The sequence below is a fragment of the Vitis vinifera genome, chromosome 7 (assembly GCF_030704535.1).
Source record: "Vitis vinifera cultivar Pinot Noir 40024 chromosome 7, ASM3070453v1".
In the NCBI taxonomy this organism is placed as follows: domain Eukaryota; kingdom Viridiplantae; phylum Streptophyta; class Magnoliopsida; order Vitales; family Vitaceae; genus Vitis; species Vitis vinifera.
Genome location: NC_081811.1, coordinates 29,515,567 through 29,536,162, shown reverse-complemented (window position 1 = coordinate 29,536,162; position 20,596 = coordinate 29,515,567). Strand labels below are relative to the sequence as shown.

General features: G+C 41.3%; 1 protein-coding gene across 2 annotated transcripts in view; it reads left to right on the top strand.

Annotated features, from left to right (window-relative positions):
- Nucleotides 1-76: 76 nt before the first annotated feature.
- The window catches only part of LOC100266285 (mediator of RNA polymerase II transcription subunit 15a), a 51,820-nt gene continuing 31,300 nt past the window's right edge, over nt 77-20,596 (top strand). The window contains exon 1 of one of the 2 annotated variants that reach the window (XM_010654630.3): nt 77-501. The gene's annotated coding sequence lies outside the window, so the exon portion shown is untranslated. The remainder of the gene's footprint in view (nt 502-20,596) is intronic. The other variant, XM_002274105.4, reaches the window with a different exon arrangement.

The following is a 20,596-nucleotide window of genomic DNA, read 5'->3' as shown; positions in this document are numbered from 1 at the left end:
ATGAAATACAGTATGAATTGGGTTAGTGGGACTCATATAAGATCGACAATGGGGGGCTAGGTTATTGGGCTTTGAAAGGGTTTTAGTTATTTAGGAAAAACAATTGACAAATATCTCACATTTTTATAAGTTGGTTAGTTTTCTAATTAATTTATTTTTTTTGTTAAGTAAATTTTCATAATTTTCTCTATAAATTAAGCAGCCCAAGTGTGCTCAGTTTTGGAATGAGTCATAACTGAAGCTGTGTGTGATGAATTTAGGCGTCTTCTAATTGGGTTTTAATTTTTAATTTTGGTTTTAATTGGAAAAATCAAAATGAAAGAAAAAAAAAAGAGAAAAAAGAAGAAAAAAAGGAAAAAAAGAAAGAAAAAAGAAGCAAAGCTGGCTGGAGTCATCGAGTACTTGCCCTGGTTCCCTTCACTGGACTTCTCCACGATTCGTCTTCGTCATATCTCTCTCTTTCTTTCTTCTGCTTCGAGTAAATTGTGATCGCTTTTTCAGGTACGGTTTCGCCATTTGATAATCTCTCCGTTTGTTTTGATAATTCCGATGAAATTGAATCACAAGTTGTTTAACTCTAGTGGATACGTGGTTCTATGTTTGAAGATAACGAATTGTTTTTTTTTTCTTTTTCAAATACTGCCAAATATCATGATATCTAGGCGGAAATGGGGTAATTTGGGGCGGGCTTCAGCGAGCTTACGCTGGAAAAATTGGCGAGAATTCGTATGTTTGACCGAATATGAGCAAAGGGATTGACTAGTTGTCGATGTTTCAGATATTTTGTTTTTTTTCGATTTTAATTTTTTTGTTACTTCAGCAATGTAGAAATTTTGGATTTTATCTTTCTTGGATTTTGATTTGGAGAAATGGAATGAGGAATTCTTCAGCTATTCATTCATTAGAGGGTGTTTTTGGGCCAAAATGGGGGTGCATCGGGCCCTTTTCTGTAGATATGGCCCATTTTGTATGGACTGGCTGATATTTCTGTTTTTGATTCTTTTGGTCATTGAGTATTCTGGAGATGCTCCGTTTTTGTAGGCTTTGGAGCTCATGAAATTTGAATGATAAACTATTCGAAGTTTGATGGAATTCAGGTTTTTGTTTTCATTCAAAGCAACACTTTCTTTTTCTGTCTTCACAAATATCACTGGAAAGTTGGGAATATCTTGTAATATTTTGGAAAAATGGGAGTGGAGTGGGGGGCATGCCATCAAGATTTCTCCAAAATCTGCTTTGAAAAGATTTTCTTAAAAATGGCCAAAATGAAATGTTTTACCCATTTTATATTGGAAAGCAAATGAAAAAAGTTGCCAATATTTTGGCTTTTATTTATTTATCTATATTTTTGGTCCTTGATTATTGAAGATATGTTAGTCTTTCTAGGGTTTTGATTAAATTGAAAAGAAATTGTTGAAACTTTTCTTTTTGAGGTGTTTAAGGTTTTATTCTTCATTTTTTTTCCTATCGATTGGATACACCACAGGATATTCTTAAATGTGGTAAGATATTGCGGTATTTTGGCAAAATTTGTAATGGAGGAAGCAAGTTTCCACTCAAAATTTTGCCAAAGAAAGAGCAAAATAAAATGTTTTATCCATTTTTTATGAGAAGAGATCAAATAATTTCTGGTATTTTGGGTAATTTTTCTTTTGATTTATTGGTTGTGTTGGTGGATATTTTGTTTTTTGCTTAAAAAATTGAGAATACTAACTGTTTTTGTCCAATTATGAGTGAATTATCAGATTTCCACCAAAAAAGAGGATGATAATGGCTGATATTTGACCTATTTTTACTCCTTGAGTATTGGTGAAGTTTTGGATTTTTCACCTCAAAGGACAAAACAAAACGCTTTTCCCATTTTATGCTAGAAGGGGTTTAAAAACATTGTTGATATTTGGATTTTTTGTTTCAACCTTTTGGTGGTTGAGTGAAATTTTGGATTTTTCATAAAAAAATGAAATATTTTGCCTATTTTATACTAGAAGGAACCGAAAGCATTGCTTATATTTTGGCCATTTTTGATCCTTATCTAGGGTCAGAATTTTGGATTTTTCCCCCAAAAAATGGGTAAAAAAAAAATGTTTTTCCCAATTTATAAAATTGTTGATTTTTGTTAATTTTTTCCTTAAATTTTAGGTTGAGTACTTGTGTAGTTTTAGATATTTTTCTAGATGCCTTTTTGGGTTTTTTTTTTTAGTGCTTAAGGGTTGCAGATATGTTTTTTGCTTGCTTTTTAGGCTTCGTGAGGTGCCAATAGGGGAGAGGTTTGCTTAGGTGAACAATCTTAGGTACCTTTTGTCTGATCTGGCTTGGTAGGAATGACAAACTTTTTGAGGATTAAGAACCAAAGTGAATTTATGTGTATTGACCTCTCTCTCCTCATCCTCCTTGTTTAATCAATTGAAGAAATGGAAAATAAGAAAGATGGAAGAGGGAAAAATAAATAAATAAAGGGAATCCTTGGATGAAGGAGTTTTAAATCATTTTGAAGCAAATTTTGTTGTTTGCCCAATAGGGAAGGTGTTTTCAAATTCTTGAGAGCATTTAGAGTTTTCAAATACCTTATTTAAATTCCATTTTTTTTTTGATAGATAAACCCACAGAAGATATATTAGAAAAAGGGTGCTTAAACGGCAACCCGAAGCATACAGGGAGTATACAAGAGTTACCAAAAGACGAAAGACAAAAAGGTAAGCACTCACCAGCCCTCAACAAGAACCCAACCAATCAACAAAGTTAATTAAAGAAAGGGGTCCTACTTCTAAACAAGCCTTAGCCCAAGAGAAGAGATTACAAACATTGTTTCTTTCCTTCCAAACCGTCCAAAATAAATAGAGAGGAGCTGCCTGCCAAGTCTTTCCACGCTTCTTGTCCACAAAGGAAGCGAACCAACCTAAGAGAGTGTCTCTAATCGTAAGCGGAAGAACCCAAGTAACATCAAACAAAGAAAACACAAGATCCCACATAACCCTCGCCTTGGGGCAATGAACAAGGATGTTATTTATCGTCTCCTCTTCAACACAACACAAGAAGCACCTGTTAGCTAAAATCCAACCCCTCCTCTTGAGTTGATCTTGGGTTAGAACCTTCCCCCAAGAAGCTTCCCAAGCAAAAAAACCCACCTTTGTAGGAACACAAGGGCTCCAAATGATGCTCCACGGAAACGGGACTGCATAGCTAGGATTAAGAGAATTGTAAAGGGATTTTACAGAAAAAATCCCATTCTTTGACACTTTCCACACCACTCTGTCCTCCAAACTAGCAGCTAGCCTCTTTCCTTGAAGGGTCGAAAGGAGCCTTTCCACCGCCTCTACCTCCCAATCATTGAAAGGTCTAGAGAAACGGGGAATCCAACCCCCCACTTCCCCCAAAGAATCCCAATAATCTGCTACCCACGCATCTTTAGAGACCGCTAAGGCAAACAAAGATGGATAAGTCTCACAAATGGAATTGTTCCCGCACCAAATGTCCTTCCAAAATCTCACCCTTCTGCCATCCCCCACAGAGAAGGAAACAATTTTAAGCAACAGAGAACCTTCCTTTCTAATTTCCTTCCAAAACCCCACCCCATAGCCCTCCCTAACCTCACAGGAGTTCCACCCTCCACCTTCTTCCCCAAACTTCCTACTAATTATAAGCTTCCAAAAGGACTCCCTTTCAACCGTAAAACGCCAACTCCATTTGCACAAAAGGGCCCTATTGAGGATAGAAAGATTTCTAATCCCCAATCCGCCCTTCTTTTTATGAGAACATGGGCCTTTTCTCCAACGCTCCCCTGCCCCAAAGGAAATCCCTTTGGATTTTCTCAAGTCTCAATTTAACAACTCTTGGCATACGCATCAAGGACATGAGATGAGATAGATAGGCATGCTAACTAGAGTGCTCTGAATGAGAGTGATTCTCCCTCCCTTGGAAATAAACTGCCTCTTCCACAAGGCAAGTCTCTTCCGCATCCTCTCTTCCACGCCATCCCACACCACCATTGACTTGTGCGGAGCACCTAAAGGGAGCCCCAGATAAGTGGAAGGAAGAGTTCCCACTTTGCAGCCCAGTTCAGAAGCCAAGACCTCTACATTCTCTACTCTTCCCACTGGCAGAATTTCACTCTTATTGAAATTGATACTTAGCCTAGAAATGACTTCAAACCACATTAACAGCCAACTTAAAAAAGCCATTTGCTCTTGGGAATCCTCATAAAAAACCAACGTGTCATCAGCAAACAACAGGTGAGAAACTTGGATCCCATTGCCACCCCTTCCCCTTATCTTGCAGCCTGTAAGGAAACCCCTCCTTACTGCTCTGTTAATGAGGCAACTTAAAGCCTCCATCCCTAAAACAAATAAGTAAAGGGAGAGGGGATCCCCTTGCCTTAACCCCCTAGTGCTCTGGAAAAAACCCATTGGCGATCTGTTAATCAAAACTGAAAAAGAAGCAATGAAAATACACCACCTAATCCATCTAGCCCATTTCTCCCCAAAACCCATTTTTTGCATCACTGTTAGCAGAAAATCCCAATTAATATGATCGTAAGCCTTCTCTAAGTCCAATTTACACAACACACCAGTTTCATCCCTTTTCAACAGAGAGTATATGGCCTTATTAGCAATTAATGCAGCATCGAGGATTTGCCTTCCTTCAACAAAAGCATTTTGGGTAGAAGACGTCACCTTACTCACTACCTTCTTTAACCTATTAGCTAGGACCTTTGCAAGCAGTTTGTATAGACCTCCCACCAAACTGATGGGTCTAAAATCACACAAATCATCAACCCCGCCTTTCTTAAGGACTAAAACCAAGAATGTGGTATTCAGGCTTTTGACAAATTTTCCCCTCTCAAAAAAGTCTTTGAAAAAACCCATTATCTCATTTTTGGCAAAGTCCCAGCAGAACTGCCAGAAGGCAAGGGGAAACCCGTCCGAACCAAGAGCCTTGTCCCCATTCAACTTTGAAAGGGCCAAAAACACCTCTTCCACAGAAAACATCTCCTCCAACCTAGCTGCCTCCTCAACCCCAATTCTGTCAAACTCCAGACTGTTCATACTAGGGTGCCAACCACCAGGATCTGATAACAAATTTTGATAGGCCCTCATCACACCCCTCTGAATTTCTTGATCTTCTAATAGCCAAATGCCATTAACTTTAATCTTTTTCAGGCAATTTCTTCTTCTGTTAGAATTTGCCATCTTATGAAAGAATCCTGTGTTCTTATCTCCTTCCTTCAACCACGTTTCTCTTGATTTTTGTCTCCATGAAATTTCCTCCATAAGTGCCCACTTCTTGAAATCCTCCCTGGCCTCCTTTCTAGCCTCTAACTCCTGCTCGTTTAAAACTCTTAGCCGCTCCTGATCATCCCAAAAAGACACTTTGTCCAGAGCCAACCTCTTGTTTTCCCCCATTTTTCCAAAAACTTCCTTGTTCCAATTCTTCAACTTGATTTTTAAAGCCTTTAATTTTTAATAAAACTATAAGACCCACTATAGTTGAAACCTTGCCACTAGCCCTTTAGCAGCTCCTTAAACCCCTCCTCCTTCAACCACATATTCTCAAAACGAAACGGAATTGGACCTCTCCTCACACCACCCCCATCTAACAGAATTGGGAAGTGATCAGACACCGGCCTTGGGAGAGTACACTGAGTCACCCAGCTAAAATGATTCTCCCAATCCTCCGAAATCAGAAAACGATCCAGTCTTGACCTGGATTGACCATTCAACCCTCCACTCCACGTAAAAGGCTCCCCCTGAAGAGGCAAATCTCTTAAAGCCAACTCATCAATCACCTTCGAAAACCTTCTCATGGACCTAAACAATCTTCCTACTCTACTACGCTCGTTGGGAAATCTAATCACATTAAAGTCCCCTCCAATACACCAAGGATCAGACCACAACCCTCGAATGACACCTAACTCTTCCCAAAATAGTTCTCTGTATCTTTTCAATGTAGGTCCGTAGACCCCCGTAAAGATCCACAAGAATCCATCCTTGCAGTTTTTAAAATGGCACAAAATTGAGAAGAGACCCATCTCCATACCTACTAACTCCAAAACTCTATTATCCCAGAAAACTACCACCCCACTAGTTGCCTTCCTTGCACTCACTGCACCCCAACCCAAGAATCTTCCCACACCAAGACTGTGAACTACCCCCTAGGACATATCTTGAATATTAGTCTCTTGCAGACACACCAAATCCACTCTTTGCTCCTTCCTCGTACCATTATAATTAATGGACCACTCTAATTTTTTCAATTCACAGTCAAACTTAATGGACCCTAACGTTCCCTTCTTATTATTTTGCTTTCTTCTTCTCTTGGTCCTTAGAAGCAAATTCAAAATTTCACCTTCAAAGCCTTCCGTAGAAAAACCCAGGAACTTGCTGAACCTCGCCAGGCAGCTGTTGTCCCATCGACAACCTTTCCCTTCCAGATCCTGTAACAACTCCTCAAACTCACCCCCCACACCTTTTCCAACCACAGACTTCTCCCCCTCAGAGGCCATCTCCCCATTGCTGCCATAAGCCAGAATGATAGTCAGAGGAATCTGCTCCTCTCTGTCAGTCACGGAGGCCAAACCACCGAAAGACCCCTCGTTCAACATAGCTCGACCGAAACCAGAAGAAGGAGTTGAGGAAGAGAGCTCCTGACCTCCCACAGGGAAAGAAAGAGATTCGATGTACCTGGCTGCTTCCTCGCGCAGTGCTTCGACTGTCATCGATCCCCTTTCCGTCGTCTCAAAGGCCTCCGTTGGCAACGCATCCCTCGACAACCTGACAAGAGGGTCGTCGTCTCCACTTGCGCCTCCACTTACGCCTCTTTCTTTGCTGATCGAAGGCTCACTTTGTGCCCTAGAAAGAGTGACTGGAGGCTTGTCCCCATCTAAAGCCCCTTCTCCCGTTGCGTCAACACTAACAGGCCCAAAGCCCACACCTGTCACCCCCTCGCTGCAACCTTTCAATCCATTTAGATCAATGGGCTTGGAAACTCGGCCCAAGTCCACTTGGAGCTCATTAAAAGGACCTTGGACCTCCCCAAGTTCTAAACCATTAGGCTCACAACTAGGCCCACAATAAAGTCCTTCTGGCCCTAAAACAAAGTCGTCTAGATTGTTAAACGAGGACTCCCTGCCCCTTCTCACTAGACCAACAGAAACACCTACCTTACCCCTCACATCACTCTCTATGCCAGAGACCTCAACAGGAGGGGTGGATGGGTTACCTCCAGCAAGCGACACGTCCTGTACGCCCAGCTGCAACCTCAACTACTCCACCTTCTCCCTTTGACTCCCAAAGCAGACAATGCGTGAAGTTCTACCAACTTCACATCTCCTACCCTTGGACTGCCCTCCTCGTAGGAACTTCCCGCTAGCACCACCTATGTGAACCAAGGTGGAGACTCCCACCAAAGCTGAAAAGAATAGCAACCCGACCCCAACACAATATGAGCATAATTAGGAAACTCCATTTCTGCGCGCTTCATTAGGATCCGAGCCCACTGCAGCTTAGACAAAGATCTGGTATCTTCATCCATTGCAACAAAACCTCCACACCCATCTCCGATTCTTTTAAACACCTCAAGACTCCACAAATGGAGATGTGGGAGCCCAACCACCCTTACCCAAGCCTCATTAGCATTGGAGTTCTTGCAAAGGCACCCCACCTCTGGGTTCCATATATCCAAGATAATAAAATTTTCTTTAATACTTCTTTTGCCTCTGGCTAGAACACGCTTAGCCTCATGTGGAAACTCAAAATCAAATAGCAAGAGACCTTTGCCTAACACAACAACCCTCAGATTCCCCTTTAAAGCCCAATGCTGAAGAGTCCAACTCCTTACGTATTCCAGCTCAGGTAATGAAGCTGAATTAATACCCCACCAACCTACCAGACACTGTCTCATTTGATCTAACCTTCCTCGCACTTCTCTTTCCCCCACCTCTAATCAAACTGACTTGCCTACCCTTCCCGGGGTTGACTTAACAGCATCTGCAAATGACTTCACCTCCACCCCCTTCTCCCTCCAGAGAACCTTCGAGCCCCCCCTCATCCTCAACGAATCCTCAGGACCACTGGTAACCTTTAAACCTCCTGTTGGGGCCACACCAAGGCCTCTCAACCTCTCGGCCAGAGAATTCCATCCACTAGACTGTCCCTTCCCTTTTGGAAAAATAATGCTGTATTTTTTTGCTTCAATATCATGAACATAGCAAAGAATGAATCTTTCTGCCTTATTCAAACGACACTCTAATCTATACTTCCTGTTCCCATCCATCCAACCAATGATCCAACTTCGGTTATCAACCTCTCTACAACAGGCTTCAACTCCTTCTAGTAAGCAACATAAACTAGCCTCCCCAAATCTAATCCAAGAGGAAACACCTCTGCTTTTCTCCCAAATGCAGCCTTTCAGCTTCCCTCCCAAATCCTTAACCAAAATCTCAAAGGATTTGGACTCCACTACAAACTGACTTCTTCCACCCTTGATAGCTCCATCTTCTCCCATCTCATGCAATAAAGTGGTTTGTATGTTTTTTAATTCCATTTTTCAAATCCTCTCTTTGAAGCCCATCATCACATTGCCATATTGCCATTAATGCAAATTACTTTGCTGTATTTCTATACTGTTGCCACATTGCCACTATCATTATCACTACCATCTCTATGTGATGTGAGATGTTAATACCTGGCATTATAAAAGTTCTTTTGAATGGTAGAATAAGATGAAAGAGGTCAAGAAAGCAAAAGAAAAAGAAGTCTTTGGTAATCATACCAAGGTTCATAGGCAATCATACTTAGGGTTCTTAACCAATCTCGCTTAGAAGAAAATAGTTTCCCCTTTCAAAATCTTAAGTGTTAGATTAAGGATATCTATATCTTATGTTAGTTAAAGGTTTAACTTTATAAATTGAATTTTATTAATATATAAGGAGAGAACCATCTAGTAATAGGTAATGTTTCATATTTGTTTATCTCCATTCTTTTCTTCTCTCTCTCTCTCTTACATTTTTTCCCTTTTAGTATGGTGTTAGAGCTCTAGTAATTAGAGGTCTTGAGTTTAAGTATTTCTGTTTGTTTATTTCCTATTTATTTATTTGTAACCTATGATCTATGATTTGCCAATCCATGTGTGGGTATGGGCCCTCATATAGGGGATTTTGTTGATCAACTTAATCCACACATACACCCTAACAAAATGGTATTATCAAGTGGAAGAATTGTTACTTAGTAGAAATTGTCTATACATTTATGTTCATATGAAGGTGCTGAAACCTTATCGGGGATGGCATTCTCACTGCTTGTTACTTAATGAATTGATTGCCATCCATGGTTTTGAAGAACCAGACCCTATATTTTACTTTCGAACCTTCCATTATTTTCACCTCCATCAAGAACTTTTGGTTGTGTTTGCTTCATCCATAATTTTCATCCACATTCAGAGGATTTCTCTTCTCATTCTATTAAATGTATCTTCTTGGTATTTTTTAACATAAAAAAGTTATAAATGCTTTGATCCCATTACCTAAAGGTTCTTTGTGAGCATTGCTGTTACTTTCTTTGAAAGCACTTCTTATTTCTTTAATGCAGTTTCCTTTTTAGATGATAAATTCTGTTATTTTCTTCTCCAATCCCTGTCCCTATCAATACTGTTTCAGATACATTACAACTCAAACTCTAGCAAGTCCATTAGCAAAGGAAAGCACCTAAAAGTAGTGGGCTAGGTCAATCTCAACCTTAATACTTAATTTAGAGTCTCTAACATGTTCTAGTTTCTTCAATGCCTGAAGACTGACCATCCAATTGCTCTTCAGAAAGGTAAATATTAGATAAGTGTACTTGTGCTTCAATACCTTATTGCTCAATTTTTATCTTGTGATAGATTTTCTTCTTGTTCAAATCCTATGCTCTAGTTTTGTCTTTTGTCTTTGTTCCCAAAATTTACCACGAAGCTATTGATCACCCTAGTTCCATCCTAATGAATGTATTTGGTTGTGAATTTGGGTTGCAAAGTGTTTTTTTTTTTATGGTAGGCAAATATAGAATATGTTGGCCTCATAGAACTTTAGAACATCATTTTTAAATTGAAGATGGGGCATTTCAAAACAAACCCCTGTACCTTCCACCTTAAAGTCCTTAATGAAACCTCCTTTCATTGCCCTTGACATAAAATAGCTCAATTGCTCCATCACTAGAATGAGTAGATAGGGCATTAGTGGATCTCCATATCTCAAAGCTTTTGAATTCTTAAAAATGCTTGTGAGCGAGAGAGAGAGATCGAGAGAGTCTGCGAGTGAGGGAACGACAGAGATCGACAGCGATGGGAAGATGCATCGCGCGGAGAATAGGCGGAAACGGAAGACAATCAGCTTCGGAGTGGAATCTAAGGCATTCGAGTTGGAAATGGTGGAAAAGGGAGGAACAATCCTAACCATAAGGGAAAGCAAGAAGGGAGTATCGTCTTGGGTGCGTATGGGCTTGAACAGTGTAGGGATGCTCATGGAAGGCCTCCAACAGTGCATCGAGGATAGGAGGGATGGAAACTGGGAGAAGAGATGGAAGGAGAAGGGCCGAAGGTTCTCCATGGTGCGCGTATATAATAGGGCAGGCTGCTTCCTGCGGGTAGGGGTTGTTGATGAGGTATCGAAGAGATACAGCATTTGTATCCCGAAGGGCAAAGGGAGTAAAGGGGGTTGGACGGCGATGGTGGAAGCGTTGTGCCAGTTGGGTGTCATCGCTGGTAGAAAGGTACTTCAGGAAGGAATGAGGATTCCGGAAAGGCCGAGCCCGGAAAAGGTGAAGGGAAGGTCGTTCGCGGACATGGTGAAAACTTGGGGGGATAAGGAACCCAGCCCCATTCGAGTGGAGGTGGGACGCGAGGAGATTAGCAGAAACCTTAGCAGGTTGGAGCACTGCTTGATTGGAACCTGGAACCCTAGCAGCGAAAGAGGGGAAGATTTGGAAAATCTGGGTTGGAAAATGGCAAAGGCTTGGGGGTTGAAAGGTAAAATGGGGATTGCGAGCATGGGTAAAGGGCGAGCTCTTCTGGAATTTGAGCTCGCGGAAGAAGCAAGAAGAGTTCATCTTTCTGGTGACAAGGTGGTGGGAGGTATTCGGCTGGGGCTAGAGAGGTGGAACCCAAGATCGGGGTGTATGGAAGAGGGAGAGATAAGAAGGGAAGTGTGGGTGAGGATTTTGGGGCTTCCAGTCTCGCTTTGGGCTCCTTCGGTGTTGAGAAGGGTGGGAGACGCATGTGGTGGATTCTTAGATGTGGATCCAAAGACGGAGAGGATGGAGGAGCTACAATGGGCAAGGATCCTAATTAAATCGGACGGTGCGAACACACCGGGATCGCTGGTGATAGGGATTGAAGAGATTTCTTATTCCCTATCATTATGGTGGGAGACGGTGCCGGTGCTAAGGCATGAAGAGGGGTGGAATCGCGGCCTGAACGATCGTCTACGTGAGGAGGTTAGTGGTGATGTAACTCCACGCGCGGGACTGAGAGTGAAGGAGAAGGTGGGTGTGGGGATCGAGGTGCAGAGGCAGGTGGGAGATGGGACGTGCCGTCTGATGCAGAGAGAAGGTACAGCAGAAAGGGTCTCTTCGCATGTGGGCCAGCTGCGGGGGACCGATTCGTGGGCTGGGTCCGCGGGTCCTAGCAGTTTGATGGACCAGGCTGTTGGGCCATCTCTAAACCCAATGGGGGACCAGCTTGGGTTGCGGCAAGCCTCAAAGTTGGGGCGGGCTGTAGTAGATGGACTGGGCCATCTTCAGAAAGGTAAATCCATTCTCAATCAGGCCCACTTAGTGGACAATGGGCCTCTCCTAAAGACCTTTTCCCCTGGTCTCACCGTTAAGAACAGAAACGCCTTCATGGAGCATGAGTTCATCAATTACAGAGTAGAAGAGATGGGGAGAAGACAGCAGACGGTCCCACCATGCCAGGGTACAGAGAGGATGCTGGAGGAAGAAGCTGCAAGGTATGGACTTGATGTAAATTTGGGGGGTCTCAGGGTACAAGGGGTTTCTTCCTTTAATTCCTTTTGTTTTGGTCGGTCTCCGGTAAAGGAGGGTTATGACCATTCTGGGGTGCAAAGGGAGGGGGTTGTGATTGGAAGTGAGGCCCGTAATCCAAATGTAGAGGACCGAATAGAGAAAAGGAATGGTTGTTGGGATCTGGTTGAAATAAACAGTGTTGAGCCTTTGGGAAGAAATTCGGGGTGGATGGCAGACCAGACGGAGCCACAAGAGGGTAGTAAGGAGGTCCAATTGAATTGGGAGGAGAGTAGTCTGTTTAGATTCAGCCAATTCCTAGGTTTCTCCACGGAAGGATTGGAGGTGGAAATCCTGACCTTCTTGGACAAAATCAGAAAAAGAAAGGAGAAGATCATAGGTAAAGGTCTACTGGAGGCCTCAAGATTTGAGAGGGAGCTTAAGAGATTGGAATGTTCTGTTAACTATGAGAGTGAAGCCAAGAAGAAAGGCCCTATGAAGGGTAGAGGGAACCAGAAAGTAGGTGTCCAATGAATTTAAGAATCTTGAGCTGGAATGTGAGGGGCGTGAATGATAGGCCCAAGAGGAAAATTATTAAGTCAGTGATCAGGAGCCAGAAGGTGGATTTATTCTGTCTTCAAGAAACGAAGGTGCAAGTGATGTCTGATGAGATAGTGAGGAGTCTAGGGCCGGGGAGATTCCTTGATTGGAAGGTTTTGAATGCTAAGGGGACAGCAGGAGGTGTCATAATTTGTTGGGATAAAAGGTCTTGGAGATTCTGGGGGTGGAAGAGGGTCAGTTCTCTATTTCCTGTAGATTCAGGAATGAGGGTGATGGTGCAATTTGGGTTTTCACGGGGGTTTATGGACCTTTTTCCAGAGATGATAGGGAGGGCTTATGGGAGGAACTTGGGGCAATCAGAGGATTGTGGGAGGAGCCGTGGTGCTTGGGAGGAGATTTCAACATAACGTTGTACCTAGATGATAGAAATAGAACTGGGAGAATTACCTCAGCTATGAGGAGGTTTGCCCAGATAATTGACGAGTTAGGGCTCGTTGATATTCCCTTGCAAGGGGGCTCCTTCACTTGGAGTGGGGGGCTCAACAACCAAACGAGGGCTAGACTGGACAGATTCCTAGAGACCCCTTGCTGGTTAGATCAATTTAGTAGGGTTCTGCTCAGAAGGCTGCCTCGTCCAACATCGGATCATTACCCGATTCTGTTAGAGGGGGGAGGGGTAAGGAGAGGTCCGTCTCCTTTCAAGTTTGAAAATATGTGGCTCAAAGCTGATGGGTTCCAAGAGCTGATAAAGGGGTGGTGGTGATGGATAGTGGCTAGTGGCAGACCAAGTTACAGATTGGCGACTAAGCTGAAGGGGATGAAACATCAGCTAAAAACATGGAATAAGGAGGTTTTTGGAAGATTGGAGAAAAACAAAGCCGATGCCCTTCAGCAAGTGGAGTCCTGGGATTCTGTGGAAGAAGAGAGGAGTTTAACAGAGGTGGAGCTAAACCAAAAGAAGGAAGCTAAGGAGAATTATGCAAAGTGGGTGTCAATGGAAGAAGTGCACTGGAGGCAACTGTCTAGGGAATTATGGCTAAGGGAAGGGGATAGGAACACGGGGTTCTTCCACCGTATGGCCAATGCCCACAGGAGAATCAATGCCATGTCCAAAATTATGATAAATGGGGTGAGACTCACAGAGGATCAAGATATGAGGGAAGGAATAGCAAATGCGTATCAGCAGCTCCTCTCGGAAAGTCCGGGCTGGAAAGCGGATATAGGGGGCCTTCTTTTGAACCAGATCAGTCCCTCAGAAGCGGATGGTATTGAGGTTCCGTTCTCTGAGACTGAAATCTTCACAGCCTTGATGGGGATGAATGGGGATAAAGCCCCGGGCCCGGACGGTTTCACAATAGCCTTTTGGCAAAATAGTTGGGAGACTGTCAAGGAGGACTTGCTGGGGTTATTCAAGGAGTTCCATGATCAGAACTCTTTCATCAAGAGTCTGAATCATACTTTTTTGGTGTTGATCCCAAAGAAAGGGGGGGGGGTGGAGGATTTAGGTGATTATAGGCCAATTAGCTTGCTTGGGGGCCTTTATAAACTATTGGCTAAGGTGCTGGCCAATAGGCTCAAAAAAGTTATAGGCAAAGTCATATCTCCTGATCAGAACGCGTTCGTCAAAGGGAGACAGATCCTTGATGGTTCCCTAATCGCAAACGAGGTGATAGATTCTTGGCAAAAGAGGGGTGAGAAAGGTATAGTTTGTAAATTGGATATTGAGAAGGCGTATGATAGCATCAATTGGCAATTCTTGCTAAAGGTCATGCAAAAGATGGGCTTTGGGTCAAAATGGATAGGATGGATGTGGAATTGTATCTCCACTGTCAAATACTCAGTGCTGGTGAACGGGGTCCCAGCTGGCTTTTTCTCAAGCACAAAAGGATTAAGGCAAGGGGACCCCCTTTCCCCCTACTTATTTATCATGGGCATGGAAGTACTAAGTGTGCTTATCACTAGGGCTGCTGAAGGGGGCTTCATCAAGGGCTGCAGAATTTGGAGAGGTAGAGAGCAGGCTGTTAAAGTTACTCACCTCCTTTTTGCGGACGACACAATTGTTTTTTGCGAAGCCAAGAAAGAGGCTCTCTTGCATTTGGGCTGGGTCCTTTTTTGGTTTGAAGCCGCCTCTGGGCTGAAGATTAACTTGGACAAAAGCATGGTAATTCCGGTAGGGGAGGTGGATGGGGTGTTGGATATGGCGGCTGAAATTGGGTGCAGGGTAGGGCAGCTCCCTACTGTTTATTTGGGACTGCCCCTTGGGGCTCCAAATAGGGCTGCTTCCGTTTGGGATGGGGTGGAGGAGAGAATGAGGAGAAGGCTCGCCCTTTGGAAACGTCAATACCTATCCAAAGGTGGTAGACTCACTCTTATAAAGAGTACGCTGTCCAGCATCCCCGTGTATCAAATGTCGGTTTTCCGTATGCCTAAATCAGTGGCAAGAAGGATCGAAAAGCTTCAAAGAGACTTCTTGTGGGGCGGAGCCAATGGGGGGAGTAAGAGTCATTTGGTTAAATGGGAGGCGGTGTGCGCGGATAAAGAGAAGGGAGGATTGGGGCTACGGAAAATTACTCTTTTGAACAAAGCTCTCCTAGGCAAATGGATTTGGAGATTCGCGTGTGCTAAGGAGGAGTTTTGGAAAAAAGTGCTTGAGGCTAAGTATGGGAAAGAGGAGTTTGGGTGGAGGACAAGGAAGGCAAATGGGGCGTTCGGTGTTGGAGTATGGAAGGAGATCTTGAAGGAATCCACTTGGTGCTGGGAAAATATGGGGTTTAAGGTGGGAAAAGGTAACAGAATAAGGTTTTGGACTGACCTTTGGTGTGGGAACAATGTGCTGTCCCAAGGCTTTCCGAACCTTTTCTCCATGGCTGCCCATAGGAATGTCACAGTGGAGGAATGCTGGGATCAGAATACGGGTCAAGGAGGGTGGATCTTAGGGTTGTTAAGGGACTTGAATGATTGGGAGGTGGGCTTGGTGGGCAATATTCTAGCTGTGTTGAGGGATTATAGTGTTACTGTGGAAGACTATTCGGTTTGCTGGAAGAAGGGTGAGGACGGGCTGTTTAAAGTCAAGTATGCGTATAATGTGTTGGCAAATTCTCAAGGGCTGGATTTCCCTCATAGCAATGTTTGGGTGGGCAAAGTCCCAACCAAAATTGCCTTTTTTGCTTGGGAAGCTACTTGGGGGAAAGTCCTCACTTTGGATAGGCTGCAAAGAAGAGGGTGACATTTACCTAATCGGTGTTTTTTGTGTGGGTGTGAAGAGGAAACGATCAACCATATATTAATTCATTGTACAGTGGCAAAAGGGTTATGGAACATCATTCTTGCGTTGTGTGGTGTACAGTGGGTCTTTCCAAATTCTGTAAATGAGGTCCTTAGTAGTTGGAAAGGCTCTTTTGTGGGGAGGAAAAGAAAAGAAGTGTGGAAGGCCATCCCGTTATTCATTTTTTGGACTATATGGAAGGAGAGAAACAGGCTAGCTTTTAAAGGGGGGGTGTTGGCTTATCAGAAATTAAAAACGTCACTTATTTACATTATTTGGGGTTGGGCTAAAGTGTACATTGAAATGGAGTCGAATTCCCTAATAGGTTTCTTGGAGTGGTTAGCCTCCAATTAGGGTTTGGTTCGTTTTGTTTTTTGTTTTGAGGGTTGGTAGCTTTGTATACTTCCTGTATGCCTTGAGGCTATTGGCCGCTCTTATATATCATTTGCTTATAAAAAAAAATAAAAAAATATCTCAAAGCTTTTGAGCCCTAAATACAAATATTGGGATTCCCATTAACCAATGTCAGAAAGCTAACTACAAAGATAAAAAATCTAATCCTACCAACCAATTTATGCCCCAAACCCCTACTGCTTGCTGAAAGCAAAAAAACTCTGAATTTCATGGTGGTGCACTTTCTAAATATCCATCTTGTGTACAAGGGCTTGAGCTTTTGATCTAGATTCTATGGCTTTAGTGGCTATAAAATTTTGTATCCATAATCCATCTCCCCTCTATGAAAGCACATGAAACTTTTGGACCACCTTTTCTAATGACTTTTTTAAGTCTCTTTGCCAGATTTTCTCCAGAAGCTTATGTGAATTCACACCCCCACCCCCAAATTAATGGGCCTAAAGTTTTTGCATATCCTCCACATCATCTTTTTAGAAGTTAGCACAAATTATGTAGCATTCAAAGTCATTCTAGGAGATTTAATTGAGCAAAAATCCTGCATGAAACTCATTGCTTCACTGTGAACAAAATCCCAACTGTGATGCTAAAAAACCATTTGACACCATTTGGATCCAAGGGTTTATTTTATTCTTACCCAAATCAGAAATTGCAGCCAAAACCTCATCTTTACTAAAACCTTCTCCATATCTTCCCTGAGTTGCCATAAATCTGATTGAAAACCATAGTCTTAGTCCTAAGATGACAAATCCTCAACTAAAAAAATGTTGTTGGAAGAAACTAGAGATTCCCTTCCTCACACCATACTAACTATTTTAAAAATAAACCTCAATTTGAAATGAAATGATCAAATTCCAAACAAAAAAATCTTCAATTTAGCCAAAAATAACAATAAGATTTGAGATTGCACCTTGTAAGAGAAGAGACGAACAAATGAGATTGACTTTGTAATTGAATTTGAGAAAGGTATTAAGACTCTTTATCTACAATTACTTTAATCAAAATCAATTTTTTATTTTTAACTTTTTTTTTTTGAATAGCAACACTTGAGGATCATATTTTGTTTGTTGTTGGCATTGATTTTATAATCAAAATCAAAGTGGTCATAACATGCCAAAAACTTTGTATTCACAATTCCTAGGTCTCTATAGAGTTATCTTAGTGAAAAATCACCCCGTCTCAGTTATCCTTGGTAATTCTTATCCGCTCTCTTGGAATTTTAACTTTTGTCGCAATCTCACTGATATAGAAATTGGACTTCTTGAAAGACTCGTGTCTTTCCTTAATTCAGTGCACTTTTCTTCTTTTGCTGTAGATTTAAAAGCTTGGTCTTTATCATCTTCAGATTTATTCATACTAACATATTTTTTCTTGGCCTTGTCCAATTTCTCAAATCCTATCCTGTTCCTTTCGGCCAATTTATTGTGTAAATCAAAAGCCCCTTCAAAGGTCAAGGCCTTTGCTTGGTTAGTAGTATATAGGAAGTTAAACACCAATGACATGCTACAGTTAAGAAGACCCTACCAATCTCTTACTCCTCATTGGTGCATTTTATGCAAAGGAAATGGAGAATTGATTGACCATCTTTTTCTACATTGCCCATTAACTTTGGGGCTATGGCACAAGCTCTTTGGTCTAGTGAGGATGGATTGGATTCCACCTAGGAATATTGGAGATATGATGATTATTTCTTTTAAAGGATTGAGAAATTCAATCAGAGGCAAAAGTCTTTGGCAAATTGCTTGGCTCACTTTATTGTGGATTATGTGGTAAGAGAGAAATGTTAGGACTTTTGAGGAACAGTGGGGATTGGAAGGGATGTTGTAGGATTTACTTCACTTCTACTTCTCTCTTTGGGCCTCTTGTTCTATTAAGGAGTTCCATTGAATGTTATTTAACTCAGTTGGGTTTTGGTTTGTGATACAAAAGTTTAAGATAGTTGGGGGATGTCTTTGTGTATAGTTTTTATATAGAGGGGTGTCTAGTCTTACTTTGATCAGGATCTGTATTTTGAGGGAAGGACCTCTCATCCTTCTCTTATACCTTTATTATTATCAATATATTTTGTTTCTGATAAAAAAAAAGCCAAAAACAATCAAAATATGATCCTTAAACTCAAAAGAAAAAGTTATGTCCAAGTTAAAAGTCTTTAAATCCCGACCATGCAATGATCATAACAAAATTTTAAACAAAAGGAAAATGAAAAATAAAAGAAAAAAATTTAAGAAAGAATACTTTTTGGAGGTTACAAAGATTTGAGGAATAAGTGAGTTGCGACTTCTTTTATGGAAGAGGCAGGGATGATAATAAATGTGGGGTTACAAAAGTTAAGTGGGAGAATACGGTTTTGGGAGTCTATAAACAAAAATTTGAAGAAGAAAAAATGGCACTCGAATTGAAGAAAGAGTATTTTTTAGGGGATTAAAAAGATGAGGAGGAAAGAGTTTGGAGAAGATGTAATGGTTAGTTAAGGAAGAATTCTGGGTTGGATTTTAAAATTTGAGCATCATTGTTACAAGAAGTGGTCCAAGCCCTTTTAGAGTTGTCACAATTAGAAATCTTCCTATCTCAGCTATCCTTGACTTTTCTTCCCCTTTGTTTTGGAAAATTAGTTTTCGTCTTAACCTTGATGACTTGGAGATAGAGGGCCTTGAAGGACTCATGTCCCCTCTCACCTGTGTGTACTTGTCACCTTCCATTCCAGATGTAAGAGCTTGGTCATTATCTTCCTTAGATTATTTTTGATAGTCTTTTTTCTTTGACTTGTCCAATCCTATAGACACAGTTCCTTCCTATGTAGTTAAAGTTCTATGGAAATCTAAAGTCTCATCTAAGGTCAAAGCCTTTCCTTCGCTAGTGGCACACAAGAGGGTAAACACTAATGACATACTACAGTTAAAAAGACCTTACAAAGCCCTTAACTTTGATTGTTGCATTTTGTGCATTAGGAGTGGAGAAACAATTGACCATCTTTTTTTACATTGCTCTTTGACTTTGGGCCTTTGGGCCTTTGGCACAACCTATATTCAGATTGCCAGTTTGGATTGGGTTCCTTCTACGAGCATATGTGATATGAATGATTATCTCATACAAGGGTTTGAGGAACACCATCAAAGGCAAGCATTGTAGCAAATCGCTTGTCTCACGCTGATATGGATTGTGTGGAGGAAAAGAAATGTTATGATTTTCGAGGACAAGTAGAGGACTTTAGAGACACTATAGTTTCTAATTTGTTTCTATTCGTCTTTTTGGGTCTCTTGTACCATGGCGCTTAAGGGCATTCTTCTCAATGTTATTCAATCTGACTGGCATTTGGTGTGCATGTCATAAGGTTTTGGATAGTGAGGAGAAGAGATTTTTTTTTGATTTGTATTCGAAGGAGATGTGTTAATCCTCATGGAGGGATGAAAGGTTTTTATATTGAATATTCTTAGATGGTTCTATATGGATGTATGGGTCTTATTAGAATGTTAGAGAAGGTTTAATCTTCCATTTTTTGATCAGCTTTTGTAAATCCAAGGAGGATTTCTCATGCTTCTCATGTACTTGTTTTTTTCTGTTCTATTACATTATTGTTTTTGATAAAAAATTAGAAGATGGGAGAAGGATAGAAGAAGTTGTAGGTTATAAAAATTGCAGGATATAAAAGCATGGAGAATGTGAAAAATGGCTAATTATTGGAGGAGAAGATAGGGCTGGAAATAATTTAGATGATTTGGTATTTTGGGTAAAGCAAGTGGACAGGCACTACGGGTTTTTATAAGTAGTAGAGATATGGTATTGTCTAAATCTTCTGTTAGTATTCATTTATTGTCAATGAAACTGTTGCTAATTGCTTGGAGGAGACTGCCATATTCACATTTGAAGTACTGGATATTCAAGCTGATTGAAATTAGATTTAAAGCTTGAGCATGTTAAGTTATTTAGTGACCTTGAGAGCTTTTAGAAGCTTTTCGGAAAGTTGATATATTTAGAGTTTACTAGTCAGATACTGACTTTGCAGCAGCAAATGCTAAGCACCATATGGGTTTGAATGAAGAATATTTAGTCATTATTAGAGCCGCAGTCAACAAGGGTACTACTGTGAAAAAATTGAAACCTTGAGCTTGAGAATTTTGTTTCTAGCATCATCAGAAAGCTGTTTATCATATTTCAAAAAATTTGAGTAGTTGTCCAAGAAATGTGTTTGTATTCAAAAGCTCTAGTTGAATTGAAAATTATTAGGTTGTTGGAAAGTTGAGTACTGTTAGGTGTTTGGATGCTGAATGCTCTAATAATCACAATGAAGAGTTCCATTTCTGTACATTTGTTTGTTTGCTCATTAGAAGCCTGGAGCTCTTTCATGGTTCATTTTCCCCTTATGTAATCATTG